General features: G+C 45.0%; 1 non-coding gene across 1 annotated transcript; it reads right to left on the reverse strand.

Annotated features, from left to right (window-relative positions):
* Positions 1-8,558: 8,558 nt before the first annotated feature.
* Trnas-cga (transfer RNA serine (anticodon CGA)) lies at positions 8,559-8,633 on the reverse strand. Its single transcript has one exon. It is a non-coding gene; the product is annotated as a tRNA-Ser (tRNA).
* Between the last annotated feature and the right edge of the window lie 3,946 nt (positions 8,634-12,579).

Raw genomic sequence — 12,579 nt, forward strand, 5'->3', positions numbered from 1 at the left:
GCAGTGTCCGGAGCAAGTATGGTGGGTCTGACACACCGGTGTCAATGTGTTCTTTTTTCCATTTCCAGGAGTGTATTTTAGCGTGATATTAAGAAGCAATTTGAAATGGGGCGGTCATGTAAAATCACTCAGGGAAAACGAATAGACGACTCAGATTTCCTTCGAGGTGTGGGAAACAAAAAGGTATCTACAAAGGAAATCGCACAAGAGACGCTAGTATGACCAATTTTAAGCTATTATTCCAGTGTTTGGAGTCCTTATCAAAGAGGCGTCAGTACATGTATCACTTCCGTAGGCATCGTGAAGACAAGATTACACAAATTTCAGTGCACGTTAAGGTATGTAAGTAGTCATTCTCCCCGAGCTCCAAACGCACACACACACACACACACACACACACACACACACACACACACACACACACACACACACACACACTAAAGAGCCAAACAAACTGGTACAAATGCCTAATATCGAGTAGGGCCTCCACGAAGACGCAGAACGGCCGCAGCACCACGTGGCATTGACTCGACTAATGTCTGAAGTAGTGCTGAAGGGACCTGACACCATGAATGCTGCAGCGCTGTCCATAAACCTTTAAGAGTACGAGGGGGTAGAGACATCTTCTGAACAGCACGTTGCAAGGCATCCCAGATATGCTCAATAATGTTCACGCCAGTGGAGTTTGGTGGCCAGTGGAACTGTTTAAATTAAGGAGAGTGTTCCCGGAGTCACTCTGTGGAGTGTGCGTTGTCCTGCTGGAATTGCCAAAGTGCATCAGAATGCACAATGGACATGAATGAATGCAGGTGATCAGACAGTATGCTTACTTACGTGTCACCTGTCAGAGTCGTATCTAGACGTATCAGGGGTGCCATATCACTCCAACTGCACACGCCCCACACCATTACAGAGCCTCCACCAGCTTGAGCAGTCCGCTGCTCACATGCAGGTTCCATGGATTCATGAGGTTGCCTCCATACTCGTAAAGGTCCAACTGCTGGATACAAACTGAGAAGAGACTCATCCGACCAGGCAACATGTTTCCCGTCATCATCAGTGCAATGTCGGTGGTGGCGGGCCCAAGACAGGCGTAAAGCTTTGTTTCGTGCAGTCGGCTCCGAAAGCCCATAACGATGATGTTTCGTGGAATGTTTCGCACGCTGACACTTGTTGATGGCCCAGCACTGAAATCTGCAGCAGTTTCAGGAAGGGTTGCTCTTCTGTCACGTTGAACGATGCTCTTCAGTCGTCGTTGGTCCCGTCCTTGCAGGATCTTTTTCCGGCGGCGGCGATGTTGGAGATTCGATGTTTAACCGGATTCCTGATATTAACGGCACACTCGTGAAACGGTCGCACGTGAAAATGCCCACTTTACCGCTGTCTCGGAGTTTCTGCGTCCCATCGCTCATGCGCCGACTGTAGTACCACGTTCAAACTCACTTAAATCTAGATAACCTGCCATTGTAGCAGCAGTAAGCGATCTAACAGATGCGCCAGACACTCGTTGTCTTATATAGGCGTTGCCCATCACAGCGCCGTATTCTACCTGTTTACATATCTGTGTATTTGAATATGCATGCCTACATTTCTATAACAGTTACTTTGGCGCTTCAATATATACAGGGTGCGTCAAAAAATGTATACACACTTTGAAGCGTCATAGAAAATTTATTTCCCGTTCTACAATGTTAAATTTCTGTAAATGGAGAGCTTAAAGTCCAATTGGAATAATAAATGTACTTTGCAAATGTTATTAATGTTCAAACTGCTGGCCTTCAGCATCAATACATTTCTGAGTACGAGTCACCACTGATTCCGTACATCGTACCAATGTGTCGAATGAGATTTCTGCGCACACTGCCTGAATCTCATTCCAAAGTGTGTCCAGGTTACGTGGTTTACGTTTGTGCACCTCATCTTTTACTGTGCCCCATACGAAGAAATCCAGTGGCGTGAGGTCTGGAGAGCGTGCAGGAAACTCGATTGGTCCCCTGCGTCCCATCCACTGGCCTGGCACATTGTGATCCAGGTATGCTCGTATGTCCCTATGATAGTGCGTCGGGGCGCCATCTTGTTGGAAATAAAACTCATCATTACCGTATAATGCACTAATGACAGGGAATATGGAGTCAGCAAGCATTGTTAGGTACGTTTCTCCAGTAACAGTACCTTCGAAGCGGAAAGGCCCAATGAGTCCCCTTGCACACAAACCACACCACACATTTACACCAGGCAAATTCACAGCCTTTTCAACTGTAATGTGAGGATTATCTTCAGCCCAGTACACACAATTGTGCCTATTGACAGTTCCATTGAGTTTGAACTGGGCTTCATCCCACCAAATTATGCTACCCATAAATCCCGGTTCACGTCTCACCATCTCCTGAACCCATTCACAAAATTCTAACCTTCGATCTGGATCGTCGTCATTTAGCTGTTCCACCAGCCTTAGAATGTACACACGAAAATTGCCTTTCTTCAGAATGCGTAGCACACTACTAGCACTTACATTACTCTCACGTGCCGCTTGCCTAGAAGATTTTTGAGGCGAACGCTGAAACAGTTCCAAGACCGCAGCTGTGGAATCATCATTTGTAGCTGTACGAGGTCGCCCTGATCGACCTTTATGCACATCACACACTGTTCCATGAATTTCGAATTTGTCTCGTAGACGAGTAATTGTTAACCTTGAAGGTGGTTCTGTACCATACTCACTTCTCCACTGTCTTCGGACCGCAGCTACATTCTCAAACTTCCAGTGCCACTTAATTATCTGCTTCCACGCTTCAAAGCTCAAACGCACATCCGCCATGTTGCAGTTACTTCCTTTCCACTGCTGCCACCTGTTGAAGAAACATAACATTACTTTCTCACAGATATTTAACCTTGTAGAACGGGAAATAAATTGTCTATGACAGTTCAAAGTGTATATAAATTTTTTTTACGCACCCTGTATATCGCGAGGAATCATGATAGTAAGATAACAGGAATTAGGGGAAGTACAAACGCTTGTAGAATAGTGCATTTGCCCTCGTAGACAATCAATGATTTTGGTACAATGCGCACTTCTCCATGCACTGTAACGTGACTTCCGGTGTATACATGTTGATGATGATCCTGAAAGCCAAGGGTCCGGGTTAGAATCCTCGTGCGGTATACAGTTTAATCTGGTAGGAAGAGTCAACAGTTACCTAGCCTATTGAGCAGAGCTGCTTGAAAGAGGCAATCTTGTTTGGTGGTCTCTCATCTCAGGGAGGCGGGGGCGGTAGGGGAGAACAGACAGGTCGCAGAGGGCGAGCGGGCCGCCCCCGTGTGACACGGGCCACCCTCGTTATCTGTGACAACCGCCCCTGCTCCTGCCGCTGCTCTCTTGGCCGCCCTTTCCTCCTGCGCCTTTTTTCCCTCCTTTTCTTCCTTTTCCTCCCCTCCTGCCGGCGGTGAAACAGAGCAGGGGAGCGCGAGGCGGTTGACATTTCGCGGGCCACTTGTTGCTTTCAGCAGTGGGGGACCGCCGCGACACAAAGGCGCTCTCTGCCGGCTGTCATTCTGCCGTGTGACAGACAAGTGCCGCGCAGTCGAGCTGCAAGTGGCCCCCGTGCGCGGCCCCCAGACTCCGCTCGATTTGGCTGCCGTGAAGGGAGGGACACACCGCAGCTATGTGTCAAGCGATGCAATCTCGACCTCCCGGGTCTACAAGGACCCTTGACGGGGAACTGAATGCGTCGTTCCACAGCGTTACGACGAGGAAGCGCCTGCAAAGTTGCATTTCCAGATGCTTGAAATTCAGCCTCAAAGATAAACAGCGATCGTTTCGCGTCTCGCAAGCATTTTTTTAAATTTTTATTTTCAAATTGAGGATGTGTTAGATGAAGATCGGTTTGGCTTCAGGAAAGTTAAAGGCACCAGAGAGGCCTAACGTTGCGGTTGGTAATGGGTGTAAGACTAAAGAAGAATCCGAACACGTTCATAGCATTTGTCGACCTAGAAAAAAGCTTTCAGCTATGTAAAATGGTGAAAGATATTCGAAATTCTGAGAAAAATGGGGATAAGCTATGAGGAGAGACGGGTATACAATATGTACAAGAGCCGAGAGGGAATAACAAGAGTGGACGACCAAGAACGAAGTGCTCGAATTAAAGTGGCGTAAGACAGGGATGTAGTCTTTAGACCCTACTGTTCAGTCTGTACGCCGGAGAAGCAATGATGGAAATAAAAGAAAGGTTCAGGAGTGGAATTAAAATACAAGGTGAAAGGATATTAGTGATACGCTTCGCTGATGACGTTGCTTTCCTGAGTGAAAGTGAACAGGAATAACATGATACACTGAATGGAATGAAAAGTCTAACAAGTACAGAATATGGACTGAAAGTAAATCGAAGAAAGACGAAAGTAATGAGAAGTAGCAGAAGTGAAAACAGCGAGAAACCTAACATCAAGCTGGATGGTCAGGAAGTAGATGAAGTTAAGGAATTCTTGTACCTACGCAGCATAAATAACGAATGACGGACGGAGCAAGGAGTATATCTAAAGCAGACTAGCACTGGCAAAAAGGGTATTCCTGGACAAGAGAAGTCTGCTAGTATCAAACATAGGGCTTAACGTGGTGAAGAAATCTCTGAGAATTTAAGTTTGCAGCACAGCATTGCATGGTAGTGGAACATGGAGAGTGGGAAAACAGGAAAAGAAAAGAATCAAAGAATTTGAGATGTGATGCTACAATGTTGAAAATTAGGTGCACTGATAAGGTAATGAATGAAGAGGTTCTGCGCAGAGGAAAGAAATATTTGTAAAACACACAATGAGAAGGGATAGGATGATAGGTCATCTCTTAAACGATCAGGAAATGACTTCCATGGTATTAGAGGGAGCTGTAGAGAGCAACAGATATTTGAATATAGCCACCAAATATTTGAGGACGAAGGTTGCAAGTGCTACTCTGAGATGAAGAGGTTTGCACAGGAGAGCAATTCGTAGCGGGCCGCATCTAACCAGTCACAAGAGTGAAAACTGATCCTTTGATGGTGTTATATCTGGTTTTGCCCTGTTAGCAAGGCTTCACCTGATGATCTGTATAAAAAGAAAGAAAAGGAGTAAATTAAAATATTGTGAATTAAACCGTCCAGATCGCTTAACATATACTTTCATTTATTTCGCCGCTTCGGCCGCTGCTATCATCAGATCTGTAATCTATATTCTTTATAAAAATGTGTGCCTATGAATGTTACACGTGTCCACCTAAAGCACTTGATCGATTTTAACCAACCCTGGCAGACTTACCACTCAATCTCTCTAAAGAAGCACAGTGTGAGTAGGATCCGCGTATCTTCCTTAGGGGTGAGGTGGTATGAAAGCGGTGTGACCCAGAAGCGTAACTCAGGATTGTCTGGAGCAAATTCAAGCAATTTTGGCATGTACGTGGCTTACCTTTTGTGTAAAAGTACTGTGAGAGTAAAATACACATATTAACCATAGGGATGGGGCTGGAGATAAGAAGGGGGTGATATACAAGACGTTCTAATACGATCTCTTACGATTTCTTTCCTCCATTTCGGAGCCTTGGAGTACCTTAAAGGTATGAAGTGCGATTTGTCTCTTGCTGCTCCCCGTTTCAGCCAAGTCGAGCGAGCGAGCACAGCAACAAGCTAATACTTTTGTCAATTTGTTTCAAGATTAACAGAACGTAGGAACGAGAGATATTTGTTAGACAGTGTAAGGTTGCAAAAGGAAAAAAAAATATATACTTCATTTTTTAATTCAGTTGCCAAACTTGTGAAACCTGGATATATATATATATATATATATATATATATATATATATATATATATATATATATATATACAGCGGGGGACGATGATTTCCTTTTCTTTATTATTTATTAATTTAAGGAACGCGATTTAAATGGGTACATTATAAAAGTTAACTTTCCATATGGCAGCAGTAGTTTCATATGGAGTTCATCTAAGTAAGACAACTAGTATTCATTGAATCTGCTTTACTGTCACATCTATTTATCAACCGCATAAAACCTTACTATTAAATATAATTTGCCATGACATGCTGTTGTAATTATAAAAGTTCTTAAAATTACGCATGTCCGACATATAAAAATTATAGATTATGAGCTGACATTTGGTCAATTAGTGTACTAAAATTTGAAGACTTCTAAAACGGCTTGCAAACAACAAGCTGATACCTAAATTAAAATATTTTGGGAGGCAGCTCCAACTTGCTCCCAGATGCAGATGCGAGGCGAGGAGGACCAGTCAACAGCAGCAGAGCACGTTCTTTCGTCACATGTCACTCCAGCTGATCCTGAAACATTTCAGAAAACCAACTAAGACTTAATTTGCTCTGTTCGTTCGAAACTTTTTGTGGAGCTCTGTTTTTATGGGTGAAATTATAAAGATATTCCAATATATTTAAGGCATAGCCTTTTGATGAACTATGCTACCTATCATGCTTTCACTTATGCAGCCTAACGTATGTTTCTGCGTTTGTAAGCATGTAGTCATTGCGCTATAGCCTCCATCGTAGGAGTGTTCTGAAAATCTTATCATCAGCTCCTCCTGGTTTTTTTTAACATAAAAATTTTTCACAGTGGTTGTAGTTCATTTTACATGCTCCAGAGTCTCTGTATTTGTCATACTTTTTCCGAGGCTTATGTCATAACCTGTTCCCCACGTTTTCTTTGGTTTGAAAGTTAGTAATGATAAAAAATGGTTCAAATGGCTCTGAGCACTATGGGACTTAACTGTTGAGGTCATCAGTCCCCTAGAACTTAGAACTACGCAAACCCAACTAACCTGAGGACACCACACACATCCATGCCCGAGGTAGGATTCGAACCTGCGACCGTAGCGGTCGCGCGGTTCCAGACTGAAGCGCCTAGAACCGCTCGGCCACCCCGGCCGGCTTAGTAATGATATTAGCTTTTCTGAAACAGTTGTTCTTTCCTCTATCAATAGATAAAATGAAACTAATTTCTCTTCTGAGAAAACGAACAAAAAATGTGTTCCTCTGGCGCGACGTCACGCTAGTACCGTGTAGGCTGCCTGTAGGCTTCGTAATTGCTTCAGTTCAGCAAGTAAGATAGTCCATAAATTTCTTCATATATGCCATATGTAGATGGATCGAATGTGAGCATGTTGATAGCTTTGCTTCGTCAGCTTTCTTTATAAACAGTCCCAGATATTTTGGGTGGGATTAAATTCGGATGGTTTAACGGGCCAGTCAAGGTGCTATAATATTATTGAGTGTTCGTCAGACTAGGGCATTGCACTGTAAACAACACCGTTGTCGTTTTGGAGGGCCGGTGTGTCCATAGTGTACTCACGACGAAAATGTGAAAGAAAGGAAACCCTTATTCTTCAACAATGTTGACCGAAACCACTGCTTGACACTCACACGAAACCTAAATGAGTAGCCCCAATACATTACACGAAATACATCCCCAAACGGGCCCACTAGAGATAGGAGCCCCGAAACGAAGTTGTGACGTCCCACTATTCTACTTGTCCGCCACATTTCGCGACCGCTTGCCTCCGTGCAAGGCCCACGAGAATTCCGTATGTAATTGAGAAGGTATCCACTAAAGATCTTAACTTTGTCGTGTGGTATCGAGAGCCTCCAGTTCAGAAAACAATCAAATGGCTCTGAGCACTATGGGACTTAACATCTGAGGTCATCAGACCCCTAGAACTTAGAACTTTAAAAACCTAACCAAACTAAAGACAACACACACATCCATGCCCGAGGCAGGATTCGAACCTGCGACCGCAGCAGCTTCGCGGTTCCGGACTGAGGCGCCTAGAACCGCTCGGCCACAAGGGCGGCTTGAATGCGCAGTCAGGAATTATTAAACTCGTCTGAAACAGCTACTCGCTGCTGCTGGCACTCGTAAGACCTACGGTGTCACGTGATGTGACGTGCGCGCCACGGCCTGTCTTCCCCGTGGGCGTCATCCTCAAAGCATCACAGAGCCACCTGCTGCCTGAAATTCTTCCTTCACAAAAACCGGTTCAAAAACATTGTCGTACAGTCGGCAGCTTCCTCGCCTTGCATAATTCGCATGGAGCTAAAATCCTAAAACGGAGAACCACACTACACGCCTCCAGTCAACTACCGTCCAGTTTTTGTGCCGTTTAGCCCCAAAAATGGTTCAAATGGCTCTGAGCACTATGGGACTCAACTGCTGAGGTCATTAGTCCCCTAGAACTTAGAACTAGTTAAACCTAACTAACCTAAGGACATCACACACATCCATGCCCGAGGCAGGATTCGAACCTGCGACCGTAGCGGTCTCGCGGTTCCAGACTGCAGCGCCAGAACCGCGCGGCCACTTCGGCCGGCCGTTTAGCCCCCTGGAGAAGTGTTGTTTTATGTAGCACTGACAGCGACTGCCTAATGTGTGGTACCCGATTCGATTGCAGCAGTTGTTGCTTATGCCGACGGATGTAGCGTTGATAATCTTTCTATAAATTTTCCGAATATGTGCATAATCATTCAAACAGGGAGAGAAAGATATAAAGGGAACTTCCTGGCAGATTAAAACTGTGTGCCCGGCCGAGACTCGAACTCGGGACCTTTGCCTTTCGCGGGCAAGTGCTCTACCAACTGAGCTACCGAAGCACGACTCACGCCCGGTACTCACAGCTTTACTTCTGCCAGTACCTCGTCTCCTACCTTCCAAACTTTACAGAAGCTCTCCTGCGAACCTTGCAGAACTAGCACTCCTGAAAGAAATGATATTGCGGAGACATGGCTTAGCCACAGCCTGGGGGATGATTCCAGAATGAGATTTTCACTCTGCAGCGGAGTGTGCGCTGATATGAAACTTCCTGGCGGATTAAAACTGTGTGCCCGACCGAGACTCGAACTCGGGACCTTTGCCTTTCGCGGGCAAGTGCTCTACCAACTGAGCTACCGAAGCACGACTCACGCCCGGTACTCACAGCTTTACTTCTGCCAGTACCTCGTCTCCTACCTTCCAAACTTTACAGAAGCTCTCCTGCGAACCTTGCAGAACTAGCACTCCTGAAAGAAAGGATATTGCGCAGACATGGCTTAGCCACAGCCTGGGGGATGTTTCCAGAATGAGATTTTCACTTCTGTAAAGTTTGGAAGGTAGGAGACGAGGTACTGGCAGAAGTAAAGCTGTGAGTACCGGGCGTGAGTCGTGCTTCGGTAGTTCAGTTGGTAGAGCACTTGCCCGCGAAAGGCAAAGGTCCCGAGTTCGAGTCTCGGTCGGGCACACAGTTTTAATCTGCCAGGAAGTTTCATATCAGCGCACACTCCGCTGCAGAGTGAAAATCTCATTCTGGGATATAAAGGGAGATTAAAAAGGATCTCTTTGAAGACTTCACGGTCCAGAATATATATGCTAACCAGGTAGAATCATAGTGAGCAGTAAGATAATCAGCCGGCCGAGGTGGCCGAGCGGTTCTAGGCGCTATAGTCTGGAATCGCGCCACCGCTACGGTCGCAGGTTCGAATCCCACCTCGGGCATGGATGTGTGTGATGTTCTTAGGTTAGTTGGGTTTAAGTAGTTCTAAGAGTCCCATAGTGCTCAGAGCAATTTGAACTAAGACAACCATCCCACTTGCGCACCGGCTTGAATGCAACCATTTGTGAAACACCGTGTCTGTCCTGCTGCGTGACAAAGTCCGCAACTGCCTGCTGCCCATCCTCGTCCGGCAGGAGTCATCGACCCTTCAAGGCCTTGTTTAAGGGACTGAAGGAATGATAATCGCACGGGGAGGGATCAGGACAATAGGGCGGACGCTCGAGTGTCTCCCACTTGAGATTGTGAAATTTTTAGTAATTTGTGGTAAGATCTTATGAGACCAAATTGCTGAGGTCATCGTCCCTAAACTTACACACTACTGAACCTAACTTAAACTAACTTAAGCTGAGGATAACAAACCACATCCCCATGCCCGATGGAGCGATGGAGAACTCAATTCTCCAGAGGGGGGGGGGGGGGGGGGGCTGCGCGAACCGTGCAAGACGCCCGAGACCGCGCGGCCGTAACTTGTGAGTTACAACATTTACGATATGGGGACGTGCGTTATCATGAAACTTGATGCACTGTTCCGCAGCAGTGGTTTTCAGCGCACATGCTGTCCTATACACATTCTTCATTCTCCGATGGATGTCTATCGCTATTTGTCCTTCGGTAGCCGATAAAAGAGTATCAGCACGTTGGTTATGTTTGGGCGTATTAAGTAATAACGTCGCTGTAGTTCTCGTTGCGGCATTTGCCGCACGCACGTCAGAAAGACATAAACGTCATACTAATCCCTTGCCTACACGTCGGTTCTTACATACCGTCATCGGAGTCGCGCTACATTGGATATACGCTCCCGCAGTGGTCTCTAACGGAAACTTGTTGATCACCCCTTGTATAAAAATTATCGGCAGTGTTGGTAATAGCTTCACCCCACGCATTTAAACCGCATGAAACTGAGACAGGCACTTACATGCACATGCGGGGACAAAGGTTCCGGACAATACACTGTCCTTTCCTGCCGGCAAAACGCGAACAATAGACATGGACCACACTTACACTGTACAGAAACAGACATAGACATATTCAGAGCAATAAGAGAGAAAAAGCAATAGGCACAACTAAACGTATTGACAAACAGTATTTCAAAAACAAGACATGAAGACTAGCTGCGGGGACGACATAACTGACATGCCTGTATGTAACGTAACAACAATCTCCAAAGAATGGACAGTAACACTGCTAGCGACAACAAAAACAGTGACACGTAAGAGAAACAGGAGGAGGAAGACGAGATGGAACAATAAACAAGGTGCTGGCAATCTGGCCAAGAAAGCTACAAATGCTGTACACGGATGGTCACCTAAAGTTAACACACAGGATTAGCAATACATAGGATCAGCAATACTCTTTCTCTACTGTTAACCAAACTTTTTTGTAGTGATTGGCGGTCAACAACAAAAGAAGCCATTCCGAGGGATTCACCGCCAATCACAATCGGTGATGGCACTAACAAATCTCTCCTCCGTTATCCTTTCATATTCTTCTTAAAAAACAAGACAATTTTATTTACATTGCAGCCTTAAATTATTGTTATTTTAAAAGTATTATTCTTTGTAAAATGTTGTAGAAAAACAAAAGAAAAGAAAAGTACCAAAAAGACGAAGAACGAAATCTGTGGGGTGTACGAAATGTTTTATAACATCAGGTAGCAGGCCATAATTTGTCAATAAATAAATAAATAAAACAGCGTATAGCCTTTCTCGACATGCTTCCTTTTCCCCCTTTAGGAGGATCCGTACTGTCTACCACATATTGGCGTACACTAATTCGTTCCTGGAATATTCTCTATAACTTCCATTGTGAATGGTGCAAGTAGCTGCATTATGCAATAACTAGAAGAAAAGAATGAAGAATCAGCTCGAACCGTGTGTAGCCTTTAGAGAGGTTTTTCCGACTTGTTAAGGCAAACTCCAAGTTGTAGAATTTCTCCAAACTAGGAAGGGAAAAAAACATTATAATGAACTGGGGCAGTCGATGGAAATGTAAACAGTGAAAATTTTCATGAATTAACAGAAGTAATAGAGGATAAAGTAACACAACATTGATAGAAACATAAGAATTCTAGAGTTGTAACTGCTATTTATTGTTTTTACATAAACGTACCTTTTTAAGCGCTGTTCTTGCTTTTTTTAAGAGATGGTGCGTATTATTGGATGACACAGCTTAATTTTTATCAGTGTTTCACGGTTAATAGCAATACCATTAATTTGTAAACGTGTCCACAGTCTTGTTTATGCCTATAAAGAATTTATAAATGGTTTGATTTCGGAATCTAGGAGAAGTTATAAAATTCGACTTTCAGTCACATGGTTCAAATGGCTCTGAGCACTATCGGACTTAACATCAGAGGTCATCAGTCCGCTAGAACCTAGAACTACTTAAACCTAACTAACCTAAGAACATCACACACATCCATGTCCGAGGCAGGATTCGAACCTGCGACCGTAGCGGTCGCGCGGTTCCAGACTGAAGCGCCTAGAACCGCTTGGCCACACTGGCCGGCGACGTCCACTCATACGTGCAGTGGATGTACATACTTGTGCCCTGATTCTGTTCTTCCTCTCGCTCTTCCCATTTCGCCCCGATGCAGTGCTTCTTGGTTACAAAGAAGTGTACCCGTGATATGACACAGAGGGACTTGCAGCGCCCAACAAAGCACCAGATGTGAAGCAGTATTGTATATGAAGGACATATTGTTGGGTGAATTTCAGTTTTACATTACGGAACAGCGAGTCCACATCTGTCGTATCTTTGAGGGAGTAAGAGGCACTGTAGTCGGGACCCAAGAACAAGAAAGCACGCAGAACAACAGACCTTCTTTCGTGCTACTGAAAGGCGATTGTGGGGGGCCCAGTAGGAACATGTTTATAAATATCTGAATAAACTGTATCATGTGGAAGCACTCGAAAATCTGTTCCTTCCCCCAGAGAGGCTGGCTGCCGCTCGAGCCGAAGAGACCGAGCCGAGCGCCAGACAATGATAAAAACTCGAGTTACACTAAACTAG

The sequence above is a fragment of the Schistocerca nitens genome, chromosome 8 (genome assembly GCF_023898315.1).
Source record: "Schistocerca nitens isolate TAMUIC-IGC-003100 chromosome 8, iqSchNite1.1, whole genome shotgun sequence".
NCBI lineage: Eukaryota > Metazoa > Arthropoda > Insecta > Orthoptera > Acrididae > Schistocerca > Schistocerca nitens.